The sequence below is a fragment of the Salmo salar genome, chromosome ssa01, assembly GCF_905237065.1.
Source record: "Salmo salar chromosome ssa01, Ssal_v3.1, whole genome shotgun sequence".
In the NCBI taxonomy this organism is placed as follows: domain Eukaryota; kingdom Metazoa; phylum Chordata; class Actinopteri; order Salmoniformes; family Salmonidae; genus Salmo; species Salmo salar.
In genome coordinates, this window is record NC_059442.1 from 20,044,934 (window position 1) to 20,062,730 (window position 17,797).

General features: G+C 43.3%; 1 pseudogene; it reads right to left on the minus strand.

Annotated features, from left to right (window-relative positions):
* The window catches only part of LOC106573019 (myelin transcription factor 1-like protein), a 144,852-nt pseudogene that overhangs the window by 19,373 nt on the left and 107,682 nt on the right, over positions 1-17,797 (minus strand).

Consider the following 17,797-nt stretch of genomic DNA (forward strand, 5'->3'; position numbering starts at 1 on the left):
AATTCATTGTTTTCCTGGAGAACTCCTAATATGACTTTCCAATCATTCAGCATGTACCTGAGATCTAGGCTGGTGTTAAAAATAACCTCAACTGAAATTGGAGTCTTATACACAAAGGAATCAACAGAAAGTCCTTGGAGACAGATGGCTTGGGTTGAACAGATGTGAAAAACAACAGGTACTGTATTGAATGCCAAATGGATGGGTGTTACTGAAATGCAGAGGAGGGGGGAGTTTGACTTCTGTATGAAAGCCTATGTGAAATGTAAAATGTTTGAATTTATGCAGTTTGTTTGCATGGATGAAATTTGAATGCTGAAGTCTAAATGTTCTTTGAATATTGAGGTACTGTGAAGCTAATGTTATGGAAAGTCATTATCATTAAAGGTAGGATAACCTCATCCGACAGTAGGAGTTACAGTTTAGAGTAGTGATCATCATCATCATGATCCTCATTCTAGTACCTCTTTGCTGTCCTCGTCGATGCGTTTGATCTTGGTGTAGTCAACTGGCAGGTCCCAGCAGTCATCCCCCATGCCGTAGCGCATCAGGGCCTGGCGCTGGGGCGACATGGGCTCCAGGGGGGTGAGCACTGCACCCACTCCATCCCCCAAACGCTGCTTAATACTCAGGTCTAATGTCCCGTTCTCATCTACCTCTAGGTCTGGGTTCTGGAGGAAGAGAAAGAAGATAGACAGGGAAAAAGGGTGGGAGGGAAAGTAGTAACGATTGACAGAACAAAGGAGAGAGAGGGGAGAAGGAAAGCAAAACAACACTCAGCTCAAAAACCTATTATATAACTCTCCTAATATTTCCCAACGGGAGGAAAAAGGCATGGTGACTAGTGGGAAAGACATGGTCATCAGTAGTAAATGCATGGTGACTGGTGGGAGAGACATGGTCATCAGTAGTAAATGCATGGTGACTGGTGGGAGAGACATGGTCATCAGTAGTAAATGCATGGTGACTGGTGGGAGAGACATGGTCATCAGTAGTAAATGCATGGTGACTGGTGGGAGAGACATGGTCATCAGTAGTAAATGCATGGTGACTGGTGGGAGAGACATGGTCATCAGTAGTAAATGCATGGTGACTGGTGGGAGGCACATGGTCATCAGTAGTAAATGCATGGTGACTGGTGGGAGGCACATGGTCATCAGTAGTAAATGCATGGTGACTGGTGGGAGAGACATGGTCATCAGTAGTAAATGCATGGTGACTGGTGGGAGGCACATGGTCATCAGTAGTAAATGCATGGTGACTGGTGGGAGGCACATGGTCATCAGTAGTAAATGCATGGTGACTGGTGGGAGGCACATGGTCATCAGTAGTAAATGCATGGTGACTGGTGGGAGGCACATGGTCATCAGTAGTAAATGCATGGTGACTGGAGGGAGGCACATGGTCATCAGTAGTAAATGCATGGTGACTGGTGGGAGGCACATGGTCATCAGTAGTAAATGCATGGTGACTGGTGGCAGGCACATGGTCATCAGTAGTAAATGCATGGTGACTGGTGGGAGGGACATGGACATCAGTGGTAAATGCATGGTGACTGGTGGGAGGGACATGGTCATCAGTAGTAAATGCATGGTGACTGGTGGGAGGCACATGGTCATCAGTAGTAAATGCATGGTGACTGGTGGGAGAGACATGGTCATCAGTGATAAAGGGCAAGTGCACACTGAGCAAATGTAGTGATCCTACACTAATCTATATACCCTCTCTCTCTGTCTCTCTCTGTCTCTCCATCTCTCTCCAGCTCGCTCTCCAGCTCCCTCCCTCGGAGCGACTATAACCTCCACAGCCAGAGGGAGCAGATTGGGGCCTGGCTGGTTTGAATGTGATGTGAGTGGACGGGGACAGAGAGTGGGGTGAGAGGTTTGTCGGAGGGCAATCCTGGGTGGCTGCAGGGGGACTGCTGCTAGTCAACCAAAAACACAAGAAATATACCAGAACAAACAGGGACACAGGCAGGCTTGAATAATCACTCAAAATACTCTCTCTCCCTCTCATCCTTCCTTTTCAACCCAACTGAATGTCCATGTACTGTATCTGGTGCAAATGTGCCCAGAAGAATCCTTCCCTTGAGGGTAGTGTTTTTAGAGGGCTTAGGAGGGGAGGGGTAATGTCTATTTGTCACCTTTCCCTTGCCCTCATTAATATCCTTTACTCTGACTGCCTCCCCTCCTCTCCCGCTCTCCTCTCCTCCTATCCTCGCGTTTTAACAGTGATTCCGTATGACACTACCCCTAGGCTGGATTCTCCCTGTGTTCCAGTGGAGAAAAACCCTGACCCTCTTATCTATGACGCACATACACTTATATAGGGTTCCAGGCTCAGAGGCTGGGGAACTGTGGTGTGCTTCCAGAGCCATCTTTGGAAGGACCATAGCGTTAAAATGAGTAAAACGCACATAGCACTAGCTACATTTTTATCACTCTCCGGTCAATATGGCAACAACACAGAATCAGCCTTTGTAGACAAATGATAGACATATATAAGATCATCTGAGAAACTGATATATAGATACTAAGATGTATAATAAACTGATAAATAGCTACTGAGATATACAGTGCATTCAAAAAGTATTCAGACCCCTTGACTTTTTCCACATTTTGTTATGTTACAACCTTACTCTAAAATGTATTAAGTAAAACATTTTCCTCGTCAACCCATAATGACAAAGTGAAAACAGATTGTTAGAAATGGTTGCAAATAAAAAACAGAAATGTCTTATTTACACAAGTATTCAGACCATTTGCTATGAGACTCGTTACTGAGCTCAGGTGCATCCTGTTTCCATTGATCATCCTTGAGATGTTTCAACAACTTGACTGGAGTCCACCTGTGGTAAATACAATTGATTGGACATGATTTGGAAAGGCACACGCCTGTCTATATAAGGTCCCACAGTTGAAAGTGCATGTCAGAGCAAAAAACAAGCCATGAGGTTGAAGGAATTGTCCGTAGAGCTCCGAGACAGGATTGTGTCGAGGCACAGATCTGGGCAAGGGTACCAAAAAATGTCTGCAGCATTCGAATTCCCCAAGAACACAGTGACCTCCATCATTCTTAAATGGAAGAAGTTTGGAACCCCCAAGACTCTTCCTAGAGCTGGCCGCCCGGCCAAACAGCAATCGGGAGTGTTGCTACTGAGATATATAATAAACAATATTTAGCTACTGAGATATATAATAAACTGACATATAGCTACTAAGATATATAATAAACAGATATATAGCTACCAAGATATATCATAAACTGATATATAGCTACTGAGATATATAATAAACTGATATATAGCTACTGAGGTTTATAATAAATTATATTTAGCTACTGAGATTTATAATAAACAGATATATAGCTACCAAGATATATCATAAACTGATATATAGCAACTGAGATATATAATAAACAGACATATAGCTACTGAGGTTTATAATAAATTATATTTAGCTACTGAGATTTATAATAAACAGATATATAGCTACTGAGATGTATAATAAACAGATATATAGCTACTGAGATTTATAATAAACAGATATATAGCTACTGAGATATATAATAAACTGATATATAGCTACTGACATTTATAATAAACAGATATATAGCTACTGAGATTTATAATAAACAGATATATAGCTACTGAGATGTATAATACACTGATATATAGCTACTGAGATATATAATACAGTGATATATAGCTACTGAGATGTATAATAAACTGACCACTGGTATTTAATAAATGTGAGAGATAATTCTCATACGTGAGGGATATCAAGCCAGTCCTCTCCATGTCCCTGTCCTTGTCCCATTGTGTCCCCACACTGGCGGTCACTCAGTGATATGTAACCAGCTCAGTGATATGTAACCGGCTCAGTGATATGTTACCGGCTCAGCTGTCATAGCCGTGGAGCCAAAGGGATGGGGCTCTGGCTGTCTGTGTGCATCTGTGTCTATGTATAAAGGACCTGTCGGGTGTGTATGACAATACTAATGTGACTGACCCATGATGTCTAATTAGTAGTAGATTGGGAGAGGAGGAAGCCCCTTTAGAGATCTTCCCCCGTTTCCTCATGGACCGCAGCATCATCATCTGACCCCTAGGTAGCCCCGGACCCCTGTTGCCAGGGCTGTGCTGGGTGGAGGTGGGCGAGAGAGAGTTGGAGGGTTCAGTAGCTGCTTACATTACTTTCACCTGCCCCCTCCAGATCCTAAAATAAAACCAGGTATTCTCCCTCAGTATTCATGAGTATTCCTCAGTCTCCCTCACTTTCACTCAGTGAGATAGGAGTGGATGTAGATAGGGGAAAGACAGACAATGTGAGGAAAGCAATGACATGACTGGAAGTGTTCAGATGAAAGAAGGTTGAGAGTTTCCCTGACATTTCCTGTGTCCATCTCTGCCTAGGAATCTCCTCTCTGTCTGCCTCACCTACGGAGCAGAGACGGACAGAGAGGAAGGGAGAAAGGAAGTCCTAATTGCCTAAGGCTCTTCTACCAGCTAAGTGCACTCCTCTCTACTTCACACTGAAGATGCCCCTCTACTCCCTTACTTTCTCTTCTCTTTTCCCATCCTTTCATCACCTCTCCTCTATGCCTTCCTCTCAACTCTTTTCCCCTCCTCTATTCTTGGCTCTCCAGCCCCAGACAGACCATAGTGCCAACATTAGCGCCAGGCTGGCGTTAGTACTCTGCTGTGCTTCCTCTCTCTCCTATTTGCCGGCTCAGCGTCTCCGTGCTGATAATGCAGGACTACCGATGCCTTATCGCCTCCTGATGACATATTGGGCTCACAGCGTACGTCAACGCCGATCCATCCCATCCCACCGCGCTTCCTATCTACCCTGTCTGATCCCTGAAGGGAAATAAAAAACTGTCTTGCTGAGCGCCGTGTCAGAGACACAGCCGTGGATATATCTTTAACAGATCGCCAGCGTTCATGGCTAAAGAGACCATATCATCCTCACTGATCACTGCTCACATTACCTGGCAGGACAGAGGAAGCTTGGAGGGAAATGCCTCTAGCAGTGGGATGGGACTGTGGTTGTAGGATATAGTTCAAAGGTTTAACCAATACTATAATAGACTATGGTAAACCACAGGATGCCAAGTAGGATTTGGATATTTCCAGTTGGCTGAAAGTCAACCTCTATGACAAGAAATAAACCTGTGTCATCCTCTCACTTTCTCTGAATTAGGTGCATGATGCACAACCCTATTTACTTGTGTTCCACCTTACATGAAGATATCAGCTGTAAAGGGTTTATAAAGGCTTTATAACATATGTATAAGTAGTTAGTTAGCAACCTACCCGAGTACAGAGATCCTGGGGTTTTCCTCCCAGGCCGTGGGGCATCTCTCTGCAGCGCGTGGACAGGTTGAGGATGGCCGTGGCGGCCATGTGGGCAGCCTCCATGTCGTGGGTGTAGTCGAAGCTGCTCTTACTACAGGTGGAGCTGGCGCTACTGCCTCCCCCTCCGCCCCCTCTGCCACCTCCGCCACCTCCTCCACCTCCTCCACAGCTCAGGCTGCTACTGCTGCTGCTGGGGGCATAGGTGCTGGTCGTGCTGCTCGCCGAGCTGGAGTTCTTACAGTAGCGCTTGGCTGAAGGACATACACAGGGGTAGGGATAGTTATCCACAGGTATAAACACATCCACTGCATATAAATGCTGTTATAGTAACTTGGCTAAGGGAGATGCATTCATTTCAACAATATAGAATTTGGGAAGATTAAATATTGCTGAGTTTGGAAACAAGGGACAAAACTACAATGAATCTGTGGAGAAAAGTCCTTCGAAATACAGAAAATTCATATACCATACTCTTAGAAAAAAAAGGTGCTATCTAGAATCTAAAAGGGTTCTTTGGCTGTCCCCATAGGAGAACCCTTTGAAGAACCCTTTTTGGTTCCAGGTAGAACCATTTTGGTTCCAGGTAGAACCCTTTTGGGTTCCATGTATAAACTTTTCCACAGAGGGTTCTAAATGGAACACAAAGGGATTCTACCTGGATCCAAAAAGGATTCCCCTTTGGGGACAGCCGAATACATTTGGATTTTTTTTCTTCATCCTTCTACCCCAAAAATGTATCAAACTGAAAACCTGAAACAACAATAAAGTAGGACAACAGAGTAAAGGGAAGAGACAACACGTCAGTCTGTACCGTCATATCCTTTAGGGGAAGTGTCCCTGCCTTGGAGTTTGGGTGCGATGGCCCGTTTGCCGTAGACATTGTTGCTGTGGCTGCTGTCAGTGAAGCTGCTGTAGTCAAAGCTGGTCTTAGAGTACTTCTCCAGCTCCTTGGCCAGGTTGGAGCGCGGCGTGCTGGTGGACACGTTGTTCTTGTAGCCGTACTGAGGGATCTCCAGCTGTTTCACAAAGCACATAGGCCTGGAAAATAAACCACGAGGGGGCGTAGGTTGGACAGAGCAGAGGCACCAAACATCACGCAGGGGAGGTGGGAAGGGAGGAGATGGGGGAGGGAAAGATAGCAAAGGGAAAAGGCAAGGCAACAGTCAACTAACCTCAGGTGATCCTTGCATTGAGCTTTGAGTTCATCTAAGCTACATGTCTATGCTGTCTGTCATTGCAACACTACAATGTCTCCTTAAATTATCTTACCCAAACAGAACTCACAATTAAAGTCATGCATTTTCTCTGATATTATGTTCTGTGTCATTTTCTAATTTTCGAATCTTATTTGATAGAAATGTTATATCTACCGCTGCTTATTTAAGCTATACAGCACAAGAGGGTGTGGTATATGGCCAATATACCATGACTAAGGGCTGTTCTTTCGCACGATGCAACACAGAGTGCCTGGATACAGCCTTTAGCCGTGGTATATTGGCCATATACCACAAACCCTGAGGTGCCTTATTGCTATTAGAAACTGGTTACCAACGTAATTAGAGCAGTAAAAATAAATGTTTTGTCATACCCGTGGTATACGGTCTGATATACCATGGCTGTCAACCAATCAGCATTCAGTGCTTGAACCACCCGTTTTATAATACTTTTTTAATCATTATCTTATCATGCATATCGAATAAACTTTTGCTGAAATTATTCTGCTCTCTAAAACCCAATAAAGGATTTCACTTCATAAACAAGAAAATGTATGTAGAGCTTCTCCAAATTATACATGTCTGAGAGATCAAAAGATATAGAAATCAAACAGACATAGAGAACCTTTTAAATCTATAATACAGTAATTAAGAACACTAACTAAGCTAGGTAAGGGTGTAAGGTAGAACTCTAGAATGGGGTGAATTCCATTCAATTCAGCCAGTTCAGGAAGAGTACAATCATTTTAAATGGAATTGAACTGAACCCTGGTAGAGCATTTGAAGTCCAATTCATATGTTTAGGTCTTTCGACTGTGCCTACACTGTCTCTCCCAGTGAGGTGTTCCCCATGGATGCTGAGTGTAGTGTGGTGATCAGTCAGAACAGTACCTGAGCACGCGGTCAGAACCCTGGTTAGACTTGGAGGAGCCGTCACAACAGATGCTCTTGTCCTGGGCTTTCTGCAGCTTCTCTGCTGCAGCGATGGGACACCCTGACAAACTGGAGGGACGGGGGGACGGGGGGATGGGTGAATAAGACAACCAGGAATGGAAGGGAGACTGGTCAAATCTTATAAAAAAAAATGTAACCAGGAAAAGCCCATTGAGACACAGAAGCCCTGCTTGTACCTGGTTCTACCATGTGTCATTTTCCTGATCTTGTCCACATTCTGATTTTGCCCACATTTTTAAATGATTAAAAGACTCTTTGAACTGATCTAGATCAGATCTTATAAATGTAAACGGGCAAGATCAGGATAAGATCAGGAAAGGTCAGGACGAAGGATGCATGTTAGCGGCAGGTATAAACGGGGATAGAGTCTCTTTTGCATATAATGGTTATTTTCAAGGTGGTAAATGACCTTTTAATGGCGTCAGACCGAGGCTCTGCATATGTTATCGTGCTCCTAGACCTTAGTGCTGCTTTTGATACCATCGATCACCACATTCTTTTGGAGAGATTGGAAACACAAATTGGTCTGCACGGACAAGTTCTGGCCTGGTTTAGATCTTATCTATCGGAAATATATCAGTTTGTCTCTGTAGATGATTTGTCCTCTGACAAATCAACTGTACATTTTGGTGTTCCTCAAGGCTCCGTTTTAGGATCACTATTGTTTACACTATATATTTTACCTCTTGGTGATGTTATTCGGAAACATAATGTTAACTTTCATTGCTATGCGGACGACACACAGCTGTACATTTCGATGAAACATTGTGAAGCCCCAAAATTGGCCTCCATGGAACCTGTGTTTCAGACACAAGGAAGTGGATGGCGGAAATTGTTCTACTTTTAAACTCGGACAAAACAGAGATGCTAGTTCTAGGTCCCAAGAAACAAAGAGACCTTCTGTTGAATCTGACAATTAATCTTGATGGTTGTACAGCCGTCTCAAATAAAACTGTGAAGGACCTCGGTGTTACTCTGGATCCTGATCGCTCTTTTGACAAACATATCAAGACTGTTTCAAGGACAGCTTTTTTCCATCTATGTAACATTGCAAAAATCAGAAACTTTCTGTCCAAAACTTATTCAGAAAAGGTTAGACTACTGCAATGCTCTACTTTCCGGCTACCCGGATAAAGCACTAAATTAACTTGCTAGAATCTTGACTAGAACCCCCCAAAAATGTGATCATATTACTCCAGTGCTAGCCTTTCTACACTGGCTTCCTTTTAAGGTTAGGGCTGATTTCAAGGTTTTACTGCTAACCTATAAAGCATTACATGGGCTTGCTCCTAACTATCTCTCCAATTTGGTCCTGCCGTACATACCTACACGTATGCTACAGTCACAAAACGCAGGCCTCCTTACTGTGCCTAGAATTTCTAAGCAAACAGCTGGAGGCAGGGCTTTCTCCTATAGAGCTCCATATTTATGGAATGGTTTGCTTCTCCATGTGAGAGACGCAGACTTGGTCTCGACCTTTTAGTCTTTATTGAAGACTCATCTCTTCAGTAGCTCTTATGATTGAGTGTAGTCTGGCCCAGGAGTGTGAAGGTGAACGGAAAGGCACTGGAGCAACGAACCACCCTTGCTGTCTCTGCCAAGCCAGTTCCCCTCTCTCCACTAGGATTCTCTGCCTCAAACCCTATTACAGGGGCTGAGTCACTGGCTTACTCATGCTCTTCCATGCCATCCCTAGGAGGGGTGCGCCAATTGAGTGGGTTGAGTCACTGACATGATCTTCCTGTCCAGGTTGACACCCCCCCTTGAGTTCGTGCCGTGGGTGAGATCTTCGTGGGCTATACTCAGCCTTGTCTCAGGATAGTAAGTTGGTGTTTGAAGATATCCCTCAAGTGGTGTGGGGGCTGTGCTTTGTGGGTGGGGTTATATCCTGCCTGTTTCGCCTGTCCGGGGATATCATCAGACGGGGCCACAGTGTCTCCCGACCCCTCCTGTCTCAGCCTCCAGTATTTATACTGCAATAGTTTGTGTCGGGGGGCTAGGGTCAGTCTGTTATATCTGGAGTATTTCTCCTGTCTTATCCGGTGTCCTGTGTGAATTTAAGTATGCTCTCTCAAATTCTCTCTCTCTCTTTTTTCTTTCTCTTTTTTTTCTCTCTCTTGGAGGACCTGAGCCCTAAGACCATGCCTCAGGACTACCTGGCCTGATGACTCCTTGCTGTCCCCAGTCCACCTGGTCGTGCTGCTGCTCCAGTTTCAACTGTTCTGCCTGTGGCTATGGAACCCTGACCTGTTCACCGGACGTGCTACCTTGTCCCAGACCTGCTGTTTTCAACTCTCTAGAGACAGCAGGAGTGGTAGAGATACTCTGAATGATCGGCTATGAAAAGCCAACTGACATTTACTCCTGAGGTGCTGACCTGTTGCACCCTCGACAACCACTGTGATTATTATTATTTGACCCTGCTGGTCATCTATGAACATTTGAACATCTTGGCCATGTTCTGTTATAATCTCCACCCGGCACAGCCAGAAGAGGACTGGCCACCCATCATAGCCTGGTTCCTCTCTAGGTTTCTTCCAAGGTTCCGGCCTTTCTAGGGAGTTTTTCCTGGCCACCGTGCTTCTACACCTGCATTGCTTGATGTTTGGGGTTTTAGGATGGGTTTCTGTACAGCACTTTGTGACATCAGCTGATGTAAGAAGGGCTTTATGAATAAATATGATTGATTGATTCAATGCATCCCTGGCCACCTGTCTGTCGCTCAGGTTGTCTATCTGCCTGCCTGCCTTTCAATAAGTCTTTGGTTAATTTCCAATATCATTAATTTTCATTAAGCACTTTAAATAACAACACATTTGGTTATTGTAACAGCTTGCTTATTTCTGGTTGAGTGGCTTCAGGGAATTCTGAGATTAAACTTCCTGCAGACACACACAATCCCCTCCCTGCAACTCCCCAATATATATATACTGTATACACACACACACACACACGCACGCACGCACGCACGCACGCACGCACGCACGCACGCACGCACGCACGCACACACACACACACACACACACACACACACACACACACACACACACACACACACCAATCAACCTCCCAATACACACACACTAACATCCCAAGGTTAAAAGGCCCTTTGTTGTTAATTATAATTTCCCAATGTCCTCAATTGTAAAGAGGGTTGAAGTTCTGTATCACGTCGTTGTCACGTCCTGACCAGTAAAAGGGGTTGTTTGTTATTGTAGTTTGGTCAGGGCGTGGCAAGGGGTGTTTGTTTAGTGTGTTTCGGGGGTTTTTGGGCAACGTTCTATGTTAGTATATTTCTATGTCTGTGTCTATTTAGTCTATTTCTATGTTCAGGGTTTTTGGTTTGGCCTTCAATTAGAAGCAGCTGTTCTTCGTTGCTTTTAATTGGAGGCCATATTTAAGTAAGGGGTTTTTGTCACTGTGTTTGTGGATAGTTGTTCCGTGTATAGCCTTACAGGACTGTAGTCGTCAATTGTTTGTTAAGTGTTTACGTTTCCTTCTAAATAAAAGAAGATGAGTATACACATTTCCGCTGCGTTTTGGTCTAATCCATACGACGAACGTTAGTCGTCCAGGGTTTGACCGGGGTAGGCCGTCATTGTAAATAAGAATTCTTAATTGTTCTTAAATGACTTGCCTATTTAAAATTTTTTAATTAAAATGTAAAAAATTTATTCTTTAGATCACGGCCCTCAGCCAGTGCAGGTGGAGTAAGAGCTGCCTTCTTGACGTGTGATTATAGGTTAGCAGGTGTCCATATACTGTGTGTGTGTGTGTGTGTGTGTGTGTGTGTGTGTGTGTGTGTGTGTGTCTTAGTGTCAGTGTGTGAGTGACACTGTGCTCAGCAGGAGAGGGCTCCAGTCTACCCAGGTTGGTAGCCTTCCTTCCCTCCTGCCAAAGGTGGTAGAGAGGTGCTAATGGCTGCTTCGACACCCTAATATCTGCTGTGGGTGACTCCCTCCTTCTCTCCCGCTCTCCTAGCTTAAAACATTGAGTTTCCAACTACTTTTGTAAACCCCTTTTCCATCGCAGTCAATAAAAATGGACATTTGTGCAACAATATACAGACATAAAGTAATTGGCAAATTGATGATATAATTGGAACATAAATGAATATATAAACAAATGAGAAAATAAATACAAAACAATCAGTAATATCCAGTAAAACACAAAAGAAAGGCAATATATAAATAAAGAGGCAAGAAACCAGGATAAAGTATCCATCTGTCATTGGATGTAAAATAGAAAAATCTCAAACTGAACAAAAGGAGGATGTAACACAGACAATCCTGCCATTTTCCAATATGCTAGGCCGACTCACCTTCTGTGGGAGTTCCTGTTGCTATTGACATGGCCGCGTCCCGTGCAGCCCAGTGTAGGACACTTAAGAACATTTTCATACATAGCAAGGACTTCAGACAGACAGACAGGAGAGCGATAAAGACAGATAGGGAAGGTTAGAAGGCCCACAACCAGACAGTACCATTAGTGTGTGAAAGAGCGTGTCAGCATCTTGGTATTATCATCATCATTAGGATCTGTTCCAGCAATCTGAGGTTACCTCCTTCCTTCTCCCTATAGGGCACTATAGTCTGAAAGGGCATACATGCCTTAATATTTCCACCATACTGCTTTCACTGATCTAGTATTTTCAGATCACTGTGGAATGAAGAAGGGGAGTATAGTGGAGAAGAGGAAGTAATCTAAGAGTGCTAGCCTAGGACACAGCCAGACACAGAAGACAGAGGAAGCTTAAGGCATGCAGAGAACAGAGCGAGTAGCCAACAGCCAATGGATAACGACCATGCAGAAGACATGCCAGAATTCCACAGATCGTGCCAAACACATGCAGTATAGGGTTCTCTCTCTCTCTATACATAGATTATGCTCTTTGATGTCCTCCACCCATTATTAAATATTCCTGCCTTCAATAGCATTGACCATTAAAACAGTCCATAACTGTCTCCAGTTCCCTACGGCAGCCAATTAGAATAATGATCTATCTATGGACGTCTCGAAGAAGACCCGGTTGAGAACCCCCAGAGGGGAGAGAGGTGAGGGAGGGGTCAGACAGACGTCCTGCAGTATGGGTTAAATCATATCAAATTGTATTAGTCACATGCGCCGAATACAACAGGTGTAGACCTTACAGTGAAATGCTTACTTACAAGCCCCTAACCAACAATGCAGTTTTAAAAAATACGGATAAGAATAAGAGATAAAAGTAACAAGTAATTAAAGAGCAGCAGTAAAATAACAATAGCTAGACTATATACAGGGGGGTACCGGCACAGGGTCAATGTGCGGAGGCACCGGTTAGTTGAGGTAATATGTACATGTAGGTAGAGTTATTAAAGTGACTTTGCATAGATGATAACAACAGAGAGTAGCAGCGGTGTGAAAGGGTGGGGGAGTACAATGCAAATAGTCTGGGTAGCCATTTGATTAGATGTTCAGGAGTCTTATGGCTTGGGGGTAGAAGCTGTTTAGAAGTCTCTTGGACCTAGATTTGTCACTCTGGTACCGCTTGCCGTGTAGCAGAGAGAACAGTCTATGACTAGGGTGGCTGGAGTCTTTGACAATTTGGCAGGAAGCTTGGCCCCAGTGATGTACTGGGCCGTTTGCACTACCCTCTGTAGTGCCTTGTGGTCGGAGGCCAAGCAGTTGCCAGGCAGTGATGCAACCAGTCAGAATGCTCTCGATGGTGCACCTGTAGAACCTTTTGAGGATTTGAGGACCCATGCCAAATGTTTTCAGTCTCCTGAGGGGGAATAGGTTTTGTCGTGCCATCTTCATGACTGTCTTGGTGTGCTTGGACCATGTTAGTTTGTTGGTGATGTGGACACCAAGGAACTTGAAGCTCTCATCCTGCTCTACTGCAACCCCGTCGATGAGAATGGGGGCGTGCTCGGTCCTCTTTTACCTGTAGTCCACAATCATCTCCTTTGTCTTGAAGGTCCAATGCAGCCGTTTTCATCTCAATATCAAATCATTTCATGGTAACAATGAAGTACCTTACTGTGATTGTTTTCAAATGAAATGGTCAAAAAGAAATAAAAATAACTTTGTAGCAAAGAACAATTTGTCAAGCAAGAATTTAGCTTGGACTGTCTGGGAGTGGTCAGAGTGGGGATGGGAAAACTAAAAACTAGTTGTTACTGGCAGAAAGGTTTGGAACTCTATCTTATTGGTCTACTAGAAATTATTCCAACCTCTGTGGAAATATATATATATATATATCAATATATATACTCAATATATATACTCAATATTATATATATATTTATAAAACACAGGAAAATCACCTTTTTGACCTCACTGGGCCTTTAAAATTGGTCTCTGTGTCAGCTTCCTCATCTGTGTCAGCTTCATCATTATCACCCCTTCCACTCTGACCCTCGTCATCGTCACTCTCTGACATACTAATTAGTGCACAGAAGAAGTAATTGGGACATGCCCTCCACCTCAACACACCATGTGCCAACACATTATATTAGATTATATCACTACTCTGCCTGACCATGACAAAGAGACTGTTATAATGACTAGAAACCTTTGGATTTGAATGTGAACAATTTCAGGGGGAAAAGCAGTGATTCTTGAGTGTATGCTACATTTTGTACTCTACTTCGTAGGTACAGGGCACAATTTTCAGGAACCCCAAAAAAAAGAGCTGTTATGAGGGGATTAAATATTTGAAATTTAACAAAGAGATGGTTCAATGAGCAAACACGGAAAAGGAATCATTAATTTGTAACATCACTTCATTTTAATATCCTAGATTTCCCTGGGAAGCGTCTTGTGCACTGTGTGAATGCTAAAAAAATGAAATGAAGACATTGCATTAATAATGTATTGTCCACTCAGTACAGTAAATGTGTTAATGGCTCTGACTCATCCCTGCATGCACTGTGTGACAGAAACGCCTCCCTCCCTCTGCCCCCTCACTGTCAGCAGGTGTGTGTGTGTGTGTGTGTGTGTGTGTGTGTGTGTGTGTGTGTGTGTGTGTGTGTGTGTGTGTGTGTGTGTGTGTGTGTGTGTGTGTGTGTGTGTGTGTGTGTGTGCTGAGAGGGTATTGACCACAGACAGGGAGAAACCTGGTGTCTGTCTGCACCCATGGCAGATAATGCTTTTAAAGAAGAGTCCTATCGATACCTCACACAACCTGTACCAGGTCACCTTTTAACAACTCAATGTTCAACTCAATAAAATTGTATTTGCCACATACAGCGGGTATAAAAGGTGAAGTGAAATGACTGCATGCTAGCTACATTTTAGTACAATTATCAATATGAATAACACCAAAGGTAAATTAACAAGTAATTGAAGGAGGTAGTATGCACACTAACAAACTGATTCTGTATGTACCCAATTGCAATTGCAGTATAGATTATGAATGTGCTATGTCAATAATGTCTTGGAATAATGTCTTGGTCGTGCAGTTCAATAAATAGTATACAGTGACTTACTATTCAGACTATTCAGACTTTTTCCACATTTTGTTATGTTACAGCCTTATTTTAAAATTGATTAAATACAACAATTTCCTCAGCAATCTACACACAATACCCCATAATGACAAAGCAAAAACGTTGATTTGCAAGTGTGTGTGTGTATGTGTATATTAGTGTGCGTTACTACGCACATTCTCAGAAAGTCAGTGTGTATGACTGTGTGTGTATGTCTGTGTGTATGTACTGTGTGTCTATTTATGTGTATGCCTGTCTTAGTGTCAGTGTGTAAGATTTTAGGACATTTTTGCTAAAAACAAAAAACAGAAAAACCTTATTTACCCTGTGCTATGAGACTCGAAATTGAGCTCAGCCGCATCCTATTTCCATTGATATCCCTTGAGATGATTCTACAAATTGATTTGACTCCACCTGTGGTAAATTCAATTGATTGGACATGATTTGGAAAGGAACACACCGGTCTATATAAGGTCCCACAGTTGACAGTGCATGTCAAAGCAAAAAATAAGCCATGAGATCGAAAGAATTGAGAGAGCTCAGAAACAGTGTTGTGTCGAGGCACAGATCTGAGGAAGGGTACCAAAACATTTTTGCAGCATAGAAGGTCCCCAATGTACAGTGGCCTCCATCATTCTTAAATGGAAGAAGTTTGGAACCACCAAGACTCTTCCTAGAGCTGGCGGCCCGGCTAAACTGAGCAATCGAGGGAGAAGGGCCTTGGTCAGATAGGTGGACAAAGAACCCCATGGTCACTCTGACAGAGCTCTAGAGTACCTCTGTGGAGATGCGAGAACCTTCCAGAAGGACAACAATCTCTGCAGCACTCCAATTAGCTGCCAGTTGAGGACTTGTGAGGCGTCTGTTTCTCAAATTAGACACTCTAATGTACTTGTCCTCATGCTCAGTTGTGTACCAGGGCCTCCCACTCCTCTTTCTATTCTGGTTAGAGCCAGTTTGCACTGTTCTGTGAAGGGACTAGAACACAGCGTTGTACGAGATCTTCAGTTTCTTGTCAGTTTCTCGCATGGAATAGCCTTCATTTCTCAGAACAAGAATATAGTGACGAGCATCAGAAGAAAGTTATTTGTTTCTGGCCATTTTGACCCTGTAATTCAACCCACAGATGCTGATGCTCCAGATACTCGACTAGTCTAAAGAAGGCCAGTTTTATTGCTTCTTTAATCAGAACAACAGTGTTCAGCTGTGCTAATGTAATTCCAAAAGGGTTTTCTAATGATCAATTAACCTTTTAAAATGATAACTTGGGTTAGCTAACACTACGTGCCATTGGAACACAGGAGTGATGGTTGCTGATAATGGGCCTCTGTACGCCTATGTAGATATTCCCTAAAGAATCAGCCGTTTCCAGCTACAATAGTCATTTAAAACATTAACAATGTCCACACTGTATTTCTGATCAATTTGATAATACAAAGTATGTCTGAATTATTTTAATGGACAATTTCTTTTTCTATTCTTTCAAAAACAAGGACATTTCTAAGTGACCCCAAACTTTTGACCGGTAGTGTAGTACTCAAAGAAAAAAAGCCACTTCTGTTGACTGGGTACTCTACTGTATAAGGCCATGTCTTATCTTAACTAATTAAAACAACAACAAAAAATGTATTTTTATTAGCAGTCTGGGTCATGGCAGATCATAACTTTACCTTCTGACTCTGGGTTGATGACGTGTTAAAGAGGTTTTATTGAGAAGGTTGGTGAACGGGACCAAACAGCCAGGGTGAAAACTTCAGACGGAGAGTGGCTAATGTTTATCACCGCTGCAGTTGATCATCCGCACAAAGCTGTAATTATTCTATTTTATTCAACTGAATTTAATTGAGCAAAGAATACAAATAAATTATTGGGGCTTATTGTGCGGTTGAGATTGATATGCATACTCAGTCTCAAGACACACTGGTTGAATCAACGTTGTTTCCACATGATTTCAATTAAATTATGTTGAACCAACGTGGAATAGACGTTGAATTGACGTATGTGCCCAGTGGGATCTTACTTTGCGCAGGTAAACATGATATGAATTCAGGGAGAAAATGCAAGAAAAATAGCTTAAGTAAAAATAACGATCTGATTGCAGCAGTGGGTGGGAATTTTAAGTGTTGCCCACCATCATTAGATAGTAGACGGGGCAGGTAATTAGTAATAGACTAACACAAGCAAACCCATGACCCCATGCATCCAAAAGTCACATCAAGAGAGCATTTGTAGCCCACCCGACCCTCCCAGTGCACTCCCAACCTGACTAGCAAACACAGAGCAGCCATAACAAACACACAGCATTCAGACAAAACAAAGAAACATGCAGACCTTGCTTAAGTACAATACATTAAACAAACCTGACAGCAAACTGAGAGCCACAGGCTTGGCAAACAGTAGGTTTGGGGTAAATTCAATTTCAACTCACAAAATTAAGGAATTGAATTGTACTTTTGGTTCGTCACCTAAATAGACTGAATTGAAGTGGAATTTATCCATTCCCTGGTTACTGAGATGAGTGGTACAGTGAATTGTGTATGTGCAGTGCTTACTTTCAGGTGGTACCCTGTCTTTGTGCGGACAGCCAGACAGGCTCCGATGGTGAGGGTACAACCCCGTCACATGACCTGTGCCATCACAGCCTGGCGTCGGGCACCGGCTCTCCTTCTTGTCACTGCGCGATAAATCTGAACACAGAAACATGGGGCAGAGGGAGAGAGAGTGGGAGAGAGAGTGGGAGAGAGAGTGGGAGAGAGAGTGGGAGAGAGAGTGGGAGAGAAAGAGAAGAAGAAAGATAAATT